Here is a 12,736-nt window from a genome sequence, read left to right as displayed (position 1 = left end):
GAGAAGATATTTGCAAATGACAGTACAGAAAAAAGATTGATATCCAGGATCTATAAAGAACTCCTCAAACTCAACACACACAAAACAGATAATCATATTAAAAAATGGGCAGAAGATATGAACAGACACTTCTCCAATGAAGACATACAAATGGCTATCAGATACATGAAAACTCTTACAACTCAAACAACAAAAAGACAAACAACCTAATTTTAAAAATAGCGAAAGGACTTGAATAGACATTTCTCCAGAGAAGATATTACAAGTGGCCCAAAAGTACATGAAAAGATGTTCAATATTCTTAGTCACTAGGAAAATGCAAATCACAAACACAATGGAATACCACTTCATACCCACTACGATGGCTATAAAAATATTTTTTGAAAAAAGGAGAATAATAAGTTTTGGCAAGGACCTGGCTAATTGGAAACCTTATACACTGCTGGTGGGAATGTAAAAAGGTTTAGCTGCTGTGGAAAACAGTGTAGTTGTTCTTCAAAAAGTTAAACACTGAATGACCATATGACCCAGGAATTCCAGTCCTAGTTATATGCTTTAAAAATTTTGAAACAAGCTCTCAAAGATTTGCATACAAATCTTCATATCAGTACTACTGACAAAACCCAAAAGGTAGAAACTACACAAATGTCCATCAGTGGATGGATGGATAAACAAATTGTGGTAAATAAATACAATGAAATCTTATTCAACCATAGAAAGGAATGAAGTACTGATACATGTGACAACATGGATAAACCTCAAAATAATATGTTAAGTAAAAGAATCTAGACACAAAAGGTCACATATTGGATGATTCCATTTATATGAAATACTAAGAATAGGTAAATCATAGAAAGAAAATTGGTGGCTGGAGAGAGGATTGAGGAGTAACTATTAATGGTTAAGGGGTTTTATTTTGGAATGATAAATGTTTTTGAGTTAGATAGAGGTGGTATTTGCAAAACATTCCAAATGTACTAAATGCCACTGATTTGTTCATTTTTTAAATGGCTTTCAGTTAAATGAATTTTACTTCACTAGAAATAAAAGAAAATATTCAGTTAAGCATATTTTCTATTTCTGGGTTCCCTATTCTGTCCCATTGATTTATGTATCTATTCCTCTACCAATATTTCATAATCTTGATTACAATAGCTATAGAAGTCTTGAAACTGGGTATAGGTACTGGGTAATTGTATAATGACCTTATTTATATCTACAAAAATAGCTACTTCAATTTTGGTAGGAACTGTGTTAAACCTGTCTCTAAATTTGAGGAGAATTGACATCTTTGCTATGTTGAGTATACCTCTGCATTTATTTAGATCTACTTTTATTTTTCAGCTTTAGTCTCTTTTATCAGCATTTTTTAGTCTTCTATTTCTCTCCTTTTTTTTAGTTAACTGTTTAGTTAACTGTTAATGGTTTTATAGTTTTAATTTTGGTATGCATGTGTTAATTTTAGGTATATAGAAATACCATTGACTTTAGTAGATTATCTTGTATCCTACAATTTCCCTGAACAAACATTATTTCTAGGAATTTTTTATTCAGATAATCATGTCATCTTCAAATAAGGACCATTTTATTTCTTTGTGGTATGTCTGTCTTTTATTTCCTTTTCTTGCCTTATTACATGGGCTAAAATTTCTGGCATTATGTTGAATAAGAATCGTAAGAGCAGACCTCCTGTTTTGTTCCTGATCTTAGGGAGAGAATGTGTACTTTTTTATAACTGTGTACAAGGTTAGCAGTAGATATTTTGTAGATGGTCTTTATGGATTTGAAGTTCTTCTGTATTCTTATTTTTTAAAGTTTTTATTATGAATGGATTGAATTTTGTAAAATGTTTTTTTCTGAATTGATGATGTGATCATGTGATTTTTCTTCTTTAGCCATTTATATGGTAAATAACATTGATTTTTTAAAAATACTGAATTAGCTTCACGTCTCTGCAATAAACCCCACTTGGTCATGGTATATAATTCTTCTGATACTTTGCTGAATGTTCTGTTAATACTTTGTTTAGGATTTTTGTGTTTATATTCATGAGGAAAATGGATCTTTAGTTTTCTGTGGTGTTTTGTCTGGTTCTGGTATCAGGGTCACATTGTAAAATGAATCAAGACACCTTCCCTTCTCTTCTATTTTCTGGAACAGATTGCATAGAATTGGTGTTAAGTCCCTTGGTATAATTCTCCAGTAAAACCATCTGGCCCTAAACATTTCCTATGGGGCAATTTTTTACTATTAATTCACCTTCCTTAATAGTTTAGAACTAGTCCAATTATCAATTTAGTTTTGGGTGATTGTGGAAGTTTGTGTTTTTTGAAAAATAGCTCCATTTCTTCCAAGTTGTAAAAATTTAGGCATGTAGAGTTGTTTATACTATGACTTTATTCTGTTTGATGTCTGCAGGATCTGTAGTGGTTATCTCTTACTTTATTCCTAATGCTGGTAAATTGTGATTTCTCCCTTTGTTTCTTTCTCAGGCTTGATAGAGTCTTGCCAGTTTTGTGGATTGATCTTTTCAAAAAATACATCTCTTTTTTTCACTGACTCTTCTCTATTGGTTTCTCAGTTTCTGTTACTACCTTTATTTTTTACTTCCTTCTGCTTGCTTTGGGTTTATTTTGCTCTCCTTTTTTTTTTTTTTTTTTTTTTTTGAGTTCCCAAGGTATAAACTTAGATTAGTTATTTCAGACTTTCCTAATGTATGCATTTAGTACTATAAATTCCCTTCTCATCACTGCTTTGTGTCCCACAAATTTTGACATGCTATGTTTTTATTTTCATTCAGTTTAATGTACTTTTTACTTCCCTGAGAGTTCTTCTTTGACTCTTGGCTATTTAGGAATGTATTGTTTTGTTTCCAAGTGTTGAAAATTTTCTTGTCATCTTTCTGTTATGGATTTCTAGTATTATTCCATTGTGGTTGGAAAACACACCCTGTATGGTTTCCATCTTTTAAATTTGTTGAGGTTTATTTTTTGGCCCAGGATATGGTCTATCTTGGTATATGTTCCATGCACACTTGGAAAGAATGTGTATTCTGTTGTTGTTGGGTAGAGTGTCCTATAAATGTTCATTAGATTATGTTGGTGGATGGTGCTGTTGAGTTTTCTATATTCGTGGTGATATTCTATCTAGTTGTTCCATCAGTTGTTGGGGGGGTAGGTGTTGAAGTCTCCAACTATAATTTGTCTATTTTCCTTTCTGTTCTCTCAGTTTCTGTTTCACATATTTTACACCTCTGTTGTTTGCTGCATACACATTTAAGATTGCTATGTGTTCTTTGTGAACCAAACCTCTTATCATTGTATGATGATTCTGTCTCTAGGATTTTCTTTGCTCTGAAATCTACATTATCTGCTATTAATATAGCCAGTCTGGCTTTCTTTTCATTAATGTTTCCATCCTTTTACACTCAACCTCCCTAGACCATTATATTTTAAGTGAGTTTCTTATAAATGGCATACGTAGATCATTGTTTAAATTAACTCTGAGAATCTCTGTTTTGTAATTAGTATAGCTAGACCATTAAAATTTAATTGATATGTTAATGCTTAAGCCGGTCATTTTATTTTTTTTGTTGCCTGTTCTCTTTTCCATTTCTCTTTTTTTCCTGCCTTCTTGTGAGGAAGATTTTTTTTAGAGTTCCGATTTTGATTTATCTGTAGTGTTTTGAGTGCACCTCTCTATATATAGATTTTTAGTGACTGCCAAAATATTACACCATCTATACATAACTTCTACAGTTTACTGATTTAGCAATTTTACCCGTTCAAGTATAGGAACTTTACCTTCCTTTATATACCTCTACATTTTCATTTATAATTGTCTTAAATCTTTTCTCTACAGACACTTAGAATTACATCAAGCAGTATAACAATTTTGTTTCAAACATGAAACATAATTTAGAAAATTTGAGAAGAAAAACCTGTTGTATTTACCCATGTTTTTGCTTACATATCCTTTCTTCCTTCTTGATCTTACAAGATTATTTTTTTTGTTATTTCTTTTACTTTTAGAAAACTATCTTTAGTTTTTTTACAATAGTTCCTCAGGAAGCATAATTTTTTTATTTTTCCTTTTACCGAGAATGGCTTGAATATTCCTTCATTCCTGAAGGATATTTTCTCTGGATATAGAATTCTGGGTTGACAGGTCTCTTTTATTCATTCAAAAATGTTGTGCCACTTCTTTCTGGCCTTTATAGTCTCTAATAAGAAGTCCTCTGTCATCCAAACGGTTTTTGACATACAAAGTGTAATGTCTCTTGCTGCTTTCAAGATTTTTTGTTGTTTTTAGTTTTCAGAAGTTTGACTATAATGTGTGTTGGTATGGATTTGTTTGGATTTATCCTCTTTGCAGTTTCTGATCTTCTTGAATCCATAAATTAAGGCTTCTACTCTGTTTTCTACCATTATTTCTGTTCACATTTTTTTTTGTCTTGCCCTCTTTCTCCTCTCCTTTGAGGACTCTGATAACACAAATATTAGAACCCTTTCTCATAGTTCCACAGGTTACTGAGACTTTGTTAATTTCAGTCTATTTTCTTTATGTTGTTCAAATTGGGGATTCTTTCGTTCTTTCTTCAAGTTCATCATTATTTCTTTTGCCTCCTCCATTCTGCTATTAAGCCCATCCATTACATTTTACATTTCACTTACTATATTTTTCAGTCTTAAAATTTTCATTTGGTTCTTTTTTTATATCATCTCTTTAATTATTGAGAATTTCTGTTTTTCCTTTTGTCTCAAGTATGTTCATAATATCTCACTGAAACAGTGATATCACAGTTTTCTTAAAGTCTTGTCAGATAATTCTAATGTCTCTATCATATCAGTATTGGCATCGATTTTTTTCCCCATTGTTTGAGATCTTCCTGATTCTTTGTATGATGAATGATTTTGGAATGGAGCCTGTACATTCTGAATATTGTGTTTTGAGACTCTGGATCTTATTTTTCTGTTTCCCACCTTTATTGAAGTGTAATTGACAAGTAGAATACTATATATTTTTAAGTACAATGTGATTATTTGACATATGTATACTTTGTGAAATGACTACCAGTCAGGTTAATCAACATTTGCAATCTTACTGAAACCTGTTTTATCTAGAAGAGGAAGGGTGTTGTCTTATTACTGCCAAGTGGGTACAGAAGTCCAGGTGCTTTATTCGGCTTCTACTGACACCCAAGGGGGCAGAGGACTCCCTATTACTGCTGGGGGGGGTGGCAATTTGACTTCCCTCATAGGCTTCCACTGAAACCTAGTGCAGGAGTACCATATTACAGCCCACCACATGACTTCTATTGACAGCATGGGGTGAGGAGAGGTGGAGAAAAAGTGACCTGGTTAACAAGGGAGAGGCAGTGATTAAGTCCTGACTCCATTAGACCTCCTCTGACACCACCTCGACAATAAAGAACAGGGGTTCCTTGTTCCTGCAAGGTGGAGTAGAAGTCCAGGCTCCCTATTCAGCCTTCTCTGACACCATTCTTGGAAGGGGACTAGGGCACCTTGTGGAAATCTGGGTTCACCTCTTTGAACTTCACTGGTGTGAATAGGGGTGGGGCTAGTGTTTATTCTATGGTCCTTGACTGGAATAGAATGGTTATTGTCTAAAAGTTTTCTGTCTTATTTGGTTGTCCCTTTCCTGGTTCTATGCTACAGAAAGAAGGCTTTTGCTGGGGTTTTTAGTCTGTACCTGTTGGCAGTTCAAGATTGCTGGCTTCTTCAGCCCCAACTCTGGGACATATGAGGCAAAAAGAAAACCCAGGGCACTCACCACAGTGATGTTCCTTGGGTTGTGAAGTCCTATGGGTCTGCCTTCGCTTCACCTTTCGTAGTCTTCCTATGTTTGTTTCATATATAATGTCCAGGGTTACTAAGTTGTACTTAGTGGGAAGAACTAAGGGAAAATCTGTCTTCTCTATCTTCCTAGAAGTGGAAGTCCACTCATTGATTTTTTTTTTAAGTAGCCATATGGATCCTCTGGAACACCACCATTTGAGAGGTACTGACACAGATGATATTAGCTGAGATGTGTGATATGTCAGACATGTTACTAAGAAAACAACTGTACAGTGGTGTCCTCGTGTCCTGTTCCTCTGACATTTTTTGTGTGACTTTCTGCAGTGAGGATCTTCATATTCCAGAGAAAGCAGCTTGAAAATGGATTTTCCCTAGGCAATATAGACTACAGAGCATTGCCTTGTCCACCCACAGTTTATATATATACATATACATATATACAGTGTATATATATGGTTTGTATATAATCTCTTTCTGTATATATGTGTGTGTACCTATATGTGTGTATATGTATGTGTGTGTGTGTGTGCGTGTGTGTGTATATACACAGTTTTAAAAGCAAGAAACTACAGACAACAGGATCTCCTTGGTATAGGATAAAGGAATACATAGTTTCTCTACTTAGCATTTTATTGATCTCTTGCCTATTTTATTCTTTTTTTAAAAAACATAGGAAGGAGACCGTAGACATCTTACTGCCATCCCATCTGTTCTTTACATCTAAGTTGGAATGGAAAACAGCCCCCTGCTATTTCACATATGAAGGTAGTTAGGAAGTAAGGATGTATTGCTTTTAGGAGGCTTTAATGATGAATCAAATGCATGAGGTACTCTGAGGATCAGAATTCCCCAAGGGGGTTAATGAACTAAAACTCAACAGGACTCCCATGGTCAGGGAGGACAAGGTGACCTGCAGAGAGTACTGTGTTTATATGCTGGATAATTGTGGTTTTGAAGTGAAATAATCCAACTGCTTCCACAACCAATCTGGAAAGACACATCCCTGTTATTCATATAGGAAAGGTGCATGGATCTGGAACTCTATCAGCTCCTTAAATTTTCCCAGACTCCTTCTTGAGTTTGCAAAACCAGTGCAAATATCACCATTCCTTCTTCCTCCCCCAACAAAATCCAAGTGAGTCCAATCTAACTCACATGGTGAGGGGAGAAGCCCTACTGTGGACATGAATGATGGTGCATGAGGGAAGGAGGCAGTAAAGTCCGGAAGCACAGTGCCAACTCTTAGTGCATGGTACCATGTGGGCAGAAACTCTATCTTTTCCACTACCGAGTCCCCAGGACTCACATGAGCACCTGGCTCATGACAGTCCCTCAATACATAAGTGTTGAATGAATGAATAAACAACCTGGAGAGGCTGTTGGGACAAATGGCCATTTCATAGAAGCTATTTACTGAGTTCTGGTGATATGCAAGACAAAATCCAGATTCCAAGACTCAGAGGTCCCAGAACAGAAACCCAAGCTCAAGGAGCTTACAGTGTAAAACATCAGGGGAACGCTCAGCAGCCTGAGTGCTCCATGAGTGGGACAGGTAGTAAGAGCTATGGGAGTTCAAAAGATAGGCCTTGGCCCTAAGTGGTCAGGAAGGCCAGGCTGTGAGTTCCTTAAGGACACAGATAGAGTCTTACATTTCTAATCTCCCAGGGTCTAGGGCAGAGTCTGGCTCACAGTGGCCACTCCATAAAGCCTTACTGAATAGCAAAAGAATGAAACAACCTGACTCTTCTACCTATAAGCTACCTATAAGCTATGGAACCTGAGATAAGGCATCTAACTACTCTGTGCCTCAGTTTCCCTTTCCACAGAATGGGAAAAATAATAGAATCTACATTTAGGGTTGCTCCAAGAATTAAATGAATCGACAGACATGAGCATTCATTCAGTGCAGAGCAAGCACTATGTAAATATTGACTGCTACTACTATTATTATCACCATGCAGAAATGAATGGACAGTCTTGAATAGGGTCTTGGAGAGGACTGTGATCCACAAACTATGGGGGTATTGAAACCAACACAATAATCAAATGTGCAAAAACAGGAATAAACATTACTGCTACTTATTGAAGACCAGTTGAATGCTAGCACTGATTCCCTTAATAGCCGCATAGAAAAACCCCGTGATCATCCCAAAACGGAGGCTGAGATCGGTGGGGCGACTTGCTCACAGTTGCACAGCTGGTAACAAGGACAGCTGGGATCTACACTGTACAGCTGGAATGGAAAGGTGAGTAGAAGGACAGCAAAAAGCAAAGGCTAGAGGATGGATGGTGGCTGGATTGCAGCAGGGGAGTTTGGGCTTTGTGCTGTGGAGGTACAGCAGTGACAGGATGAAAGCCAGCTCTTGGAAGGTGGCCCCACTAATGATGTGACAGGACAGACTGGATTTAGTGCCTTACCTCCTCTAGCTACAAGCTCATTTCTCAGTTCTTTGTCCCATGCCAGCACATCCTCAGCCTGGGAGCTCACCCCAAACAGTCTTTTCATCCCCACTCCTCCTCTGAAACTGCTCTTGTAAAGTCACACACAACCTCCAAGTGGCTACGTTACATCCAGGGGGAAATTCCCAGGCCTCATCTTACCTGACTTGCTTATTCATTCAAAAATATTCTTTCATTGAGCAGCTGCTAGGTGCCAGGTCCTACTTCAGGGGCTGGAGATCAAGCATAGAATAAAAAGGAATAAGGCCCCTGTGCACATGAACTTGCAGTCTGGTGATCAGCCCATCACTTCCTGTGTTAACAACATTTCCTCCATTTACCTTCTGGAATGTCATTCTCTCTGGCTTCTTTCTCCCCACTACCCTAAACATTCTTGTTCAGTCTGCTATGCTGGTTCCCACTTATGTCTCCTTCCTCTAAATGCTGGGGCATTCTGGCTCCTAGTCCTGGGATCTCTTCACTCACTATATGAGTGCTTCCAACTCCGTGGCCTTCATCACTCTGTGTAAGACGAAAGCTCAGACTTGTGTGGCCAGCCTGGACTTATCTCCTGAGCTGCAGCATCCAACCATCCTCAGCATCTTGGGTTTAGGGAGCTTAAGCCCAAATTCCTGACCTGGCTATATCCCCAAAGCTAAGCCATGCAATCTTCTTCAGATCATGCAGTGAATGGAAGCTTCATCCTTCCTGTTGCTCAGTCCAAAACCTTAGAGCCATCCTTGGCTCTTCCCTTCCCTCACATCTCAATCCACTCTACCAGTCAATCTTCTCAGCTCCTCTTGTCTGATAGATCCCAAAGCAGACAACTTGTTACTGCCTTTGCAGTGACCCTTCCACTCTTGCCAGCCATATCACTGAGCTCCTACTCCACCCACCCAGGACTATTCTCAGAACAGATGTCAGGGATGTCCTCTCCAACATCAGTTAGACCATGCCACTTCTGTTCCTGACCCCTCCCTCGGAGACTTCTAATTTCACTCCAGGGAAAACCCCAAATCCTCACAGGGGCCTTTATGACCCTACACAATGAGGCCCTGCATTGCTCTGATTTGTGTCCTCCTCTCCCCACCTTGCTCACTCTGAAATAGTCACACTGGCCTTCTTCTAATTCCTGAATGCTCCAGGCACACTCCTGCCTGAGGACGCCCTTTCCCAGGCACCCACTGGGCTCATTTCCTCTGCAAAGCTCTGCCCCCCACCCCATAAAGCTTTTTCTGACCAGCCTACCTAAAATTTCCACTCCTCCCCATCCTACCATGACCTTTCCCCTTTCCCTACTTTATTCCTCTCCCATGACACTTATTTTCTTTCAGCAGCCTCTATATTTCGCTGTTTGTTTATCTCTCCCCACTGAAATAGAAGCTCCCTGAGGGCTGGACTTTTATCTATTTGGCTTATTACTGTGTCCTCAATCCTGACATCAGTGCAACAGATCCATAGACACTTGTCATTTGGATGACTTACATGAATGGGGACAATGAGGTTCAGAGAGGGGATGGTCTGTGGATAGCATGTTTGGTTCTCTCCAACACCAAGTGAACAGAAAAAATGCATGAAGCCCACAGGGTAACCCTGGCGAATGTTGGGATTTGCAGACAGTCCTAGACCCTTCTGTGGGAGAGGTCCTCAGCTGTCCTCAAGAGCTTGCCTTGCTTCCAAAGTGAACCTAGAGCTCGAAGGGAAGTTGGAGGGTTCCAGGCAGGTCAGGATCTCTGCAGGAGAAAGGGGGACCCATTGGGAGCAGGGAAGGGCAGTGTGCAGGAAGAACCTGCATGGAATGGAGGGTCCAGCCGGGACTTTCTTAGGGGGAATGCCTTCTCCCTCTACATTACCTCTCACACCCCAGCTTCAGGAGGCCCCACAACAATGAGAACAAGCAAGCTTTGATCTACAGCCTCTGTGCTACCAGTCAGGGGCTGAGCATGGGCGGGAGACAAAAGGCCATCCAAGGTGATCTTTCCCACAGATGCTGAAGGATCAGCACCTGGGACAGAGACACTCCCTAGCACTATTCTCCTTGGCTAGACTCCGTGAACCAGGAAAAAAGAGTAGAACTGAGTTTTTAGAACAAGAAGAAAGAATCTGCACTGGTTTGAATTAACATTAAAATGCACACCCCATTCACATCCACTGCAGGTACGTTAAGCAAACACAAAAGTGACAACAGGCACAGAACAATGACAGAGGAGCCCATGGTTTCCACGGTGCGCCTTGCCCACATGCCATTCATTAACGCTTTTCACTCTGATGATGCATGAAATTATCCACCCTGACGGAGCGGCACCTACTTTATGCCAACTAGCAACATGGCCTCCTCTCATTATCCCTCTGGTCACAAATCCACCTGGAGAGGTGTGATTAATGAGAATCTCATAAAACTTGGGGGAACAGGCCATCCCTGGTGCCCTCTAAGAGTGAAATTGCCATTCACAGCCACATAAATCACCATGTGTCGATCCCTACTTCCTCACTGTCACACCTTGGTGAGCCACCCTACGGCTTCCAAGATATGACGCGGTTTCTCCAGCAACAGAATCTGCTGCTCTTAGGGACAGCTGGTACTTAACTTCAAAGCAAGGTCAGAGTTCAGCTCTGATGATCCCAGTACCCTCCCAGCTCCGGGACCTCCTAACAGGGCACGGAAATGAGCAGGGTGTTTACATCAGGGGAAGTGCTAAACATGGAGCAATGGCCTGATTCATTTTACAGCTGTAGTCTTTTCTGATTTGTTCATAATTTTCTACACTACTGCTTCCAATTTGATACTGTCTGGGCCGAGGATGACAATGAGAACGGGATAACAGATGATGAGCTCAAAATACTGAGCACAATATAGTCACCTTGCATGTGTGTACAATCAATATGTCACTTGCAAGAAGGAGCCATTGGCTGCTGGGTGAAGCTGGGAATGTAAAATGTCACAGAATTTAAGATACATTTCTTATGTACTTAGGAACTGTCACCATAGCTGACTTGCTGCTCTGGAAGGGAAACAGGCTTAATGTTTCATAATCAGTTACCTTAGATAAATGAATTAGATGTCCATACAGAGTACTGGAAGGACTTCCAAGTGATCCCTTTTGCTTGGCTTGGCAGAGGTGATCTGTACTGGAGTACAGGTTATACACGGCACAACTCCAAGGGCACAATTTCCCCAGACTACACTGTGATGGGATCACTACTGTACAATGACATGCAGCAACCCTGTGGTTATTTGAACCACTGGGAGTCAATATTCTTAAGGGCTTATGGGAGCATGACAAAAATGGATCACAGAGACCTAGCCACACAGTGACCATGTTGATAGACCGGAAAATCCATGCAGAGACCTCTGAACTGCTAGTATAGTTCCCTGTCTGTTATCAGGCTCTGTAGGGCAAGGGCTCATTCCATTTATTCAAGATATTCTGGTTATAATAATAATTAACAATTATATTATAATAATACCTCATTTCTACCATATAAACATATGCATGTGTCAACCATTTTATTATCTGGGTATTATTTAAACTCCCTAAACTTGGCAACACCTCAAAAACATGATCCATCTTTATTGAGAGACATTTCAGCAAGTTTTATGAAGACAATGTTATAAATAGATTAAAATGGGGACACCTCGGTGGCTCAGTCAGTTAAGGCCTGGGTGACCTTCAGGTCAGGTCATGATCTCAGGGTCCTGGGATCAAGTGCCACCTCGGGCTCTTTGCTCAGCAAGGAGCCTGCTTCTCCCTCTGCCTACTCTGCTTGCCATTCCCCTTGCTTGTGCGCGCGCTCTCTCTCTCTCTGACAAAGAAAATAAAATAAAATCTTTAAAGGGGCACCTGTGTGGCTCAGTCTTTGAACATCTGCCTTTGGCTTGGGTCATGATCCCAGGATCCTGGTATTAAGCCCCACATTGGGCTCCCTGCTCAGCGGGAAGCCTGCTTCTCCCTCTCCCACTCCCCCTGCTTGTGTTCCCTCTCTCACGGTCTCTCTCTCTGTCAAATAAATAAATAAAATCTTTAAAGTAAAATAAAGTACATTAAAATATAAGATTTTTTTGGTTTTATACATTTTTTTCCAAGGGCAAAACAGACGTTTTAAATCCAAGTCTAAACACAATTACTCTGTCAAAGACAGCAGTAATGCCAAAACGCGTTCTCACTTCCAGACACTCACCAGCATCTTTCGACTCTTCTCTCGGGGTAAAAGGGGCTTTGGTATTTTATTCATACACACCCTTCTTCTCTGCAATGTAACCTACAATTTTGGGGGATGCATTAACTCCTCCCCATCTGTATCAGCGACCTCAAACCAAATTCTTCCTCCACGGCCATGATAATCTCCACTTGGTCCAAACTGCCTATGCCCTGGTCTTTTGCAAAGTGGGAATTTACTGAGAGCTTCTCTGGGTCAACCTTGTCACAGAGCCTCAAGCTGTAAAGAACACGGTCCATGCTTCCCTCTAACATCAAAGA

Source organism: Martes martes (genome assembly GCF_963455335.1).
Source record: "Martes martes genome assembly, chromosome: 5".
NCBI lineage: Eukaryota > Metazoa > Chordata > Mammalia > Carnivora > Mustelidae > Martes > Martes martes.
The sequence above is the reverse complement of the archived record's forward strand: the minus strand, read 5'-3'. Positions refer to the sequence as shown.